Source organism: Rhinopithecus bieti, unplaced genomic scaffold (assembly GCF_001698545.2).
Source record: "Rhinopithecus bieti isolate Rb0 unplaced genomic scaffold, ASM169854v2 scaffold_18354, whole genome shotgun sequence".
Lineage (NCBI taxonomy): Eukaryota > Metazoa > Chordata > Mammalia > Primates > Cercopithecidae > Rhinopithecus > Rhinopithecus bieti.
In genome coordinates this window covers 5183367-5184856 of record NW_016809835.1, presented here as the reverse complement: position 1 = coordinate 5184856, position 1490 = coordinate 5183367, and positions in this window count along the sequence as shown.

Sequence of the window (1490 nt, the reverse complement as noted above, 5' to 3'; positions counted from 1 at the left end):
ATTTCACCCAGCAATCCTATTACTGGGTATATACCCAAAGGATTATAAATTATTCTATAAAGACACATGCACACATATGTTTATTGCGGCACTGTTCATAATAGCAAAGACTTGGAATCAACCCAAATGCCTATCAATGATAGACTGGATAAAGAAAATATGGCACATACACACCATGGAATACTACGCAGCCATAAAAAAGGATCAGTTCATGTCCTTTGCAGGGACATGGATGAAGGTGGAAACCATTATTCTCAGCAAACTGACACAAGAACAGAAAACCAAACACCACATGTTCTCACTCATAAGTGAGAGTTGAGCAGTGAGAACACATGGACACGGCGGCAGGCATCACACACAGAGGACTGCTGAGGATGGGGGGCTAGGGTGTGGATAGTGTTAGCATAAATGCCTAATGTAGATGATGGGTTGATGGGTGCAGCAAACCACCATGGCACGTCTATAGCTATGTAACAAACCTGCACGTTCTGCACAGGTACCCCAGAACTTAAAGTATAATTTAAAAAAAATTCTAAAAAAAAAACAACTCACGTGTTTTAAGTGTACAATTCAATGATGGTTAACAAACTTACAGACTCTGTTCATCACTGCAATCCAGTTTTAGAATATTTAGGAATATTTGTATAATCCTAAAGAGAACAATCATGCCCATTTGCAGTCAACCCCTGTTCCCACTGCAGCCCCAAGGCCAACACAAATGTACTCTTTTTTCTCCATAGATTTGTCTTTTCTGAACATTTCTGTAAAAGTGATCATACAGGGTGTGGTCTTTTGTGCCTGGTTCCTTTCACTCATAATTATTTTCAGGTTCATCTATGTTTTAGCATTTATAAACAGTTCTGTCCTTTCGTTCCTGAATAAGTGTTCCATTGTATGGGTAGAACACATTCTGCTTCTCTATTCATCATTGGATGGATATGTGGGCGGTTTCCACTTTGTAGTTATTATGTATAATGCTGCTATGAACATTCATGTACAGATTTTTGTGTAGAAATATGTTTTCATTTCACTGGGGTAAATACCTAAGAATGAAATTGCTGGATCATATGGTAAACATATTGCTTGAAAATGTTGGTTTTATTTTTATCCAGATATAGGGAGGCTGACAGGTCAGGAGATGACTGCTCTTGAAAAGGTAGACTGAAACAGTTCCCAGACAGGAGAGGGTGTGCTCCACCGTGCCAGGCCACATGAGGGAGCAGCAGCGTCAGTTGGGGCAGCGCGAGCAAGAGCCCTTATTCTGGTTTCCCCAGGAACAGGTGAGGCCAGGTAAGCAGGTTTAGGACTGGCCAATTTGAACTGAACTCTGGGGCATAGGGAATGTTTGCAATTATCTGGTACCCAGTCCTGAGGTGATTAGGGCAGGGGAATAATGGCAAGATGTGTGAGAGCTCAATTGAGGAGGTAATTAGGAAATAAGCTTAGGATTCATTGGTTTGCACACGGAATGTGAGTTGTTTGCTATTTCC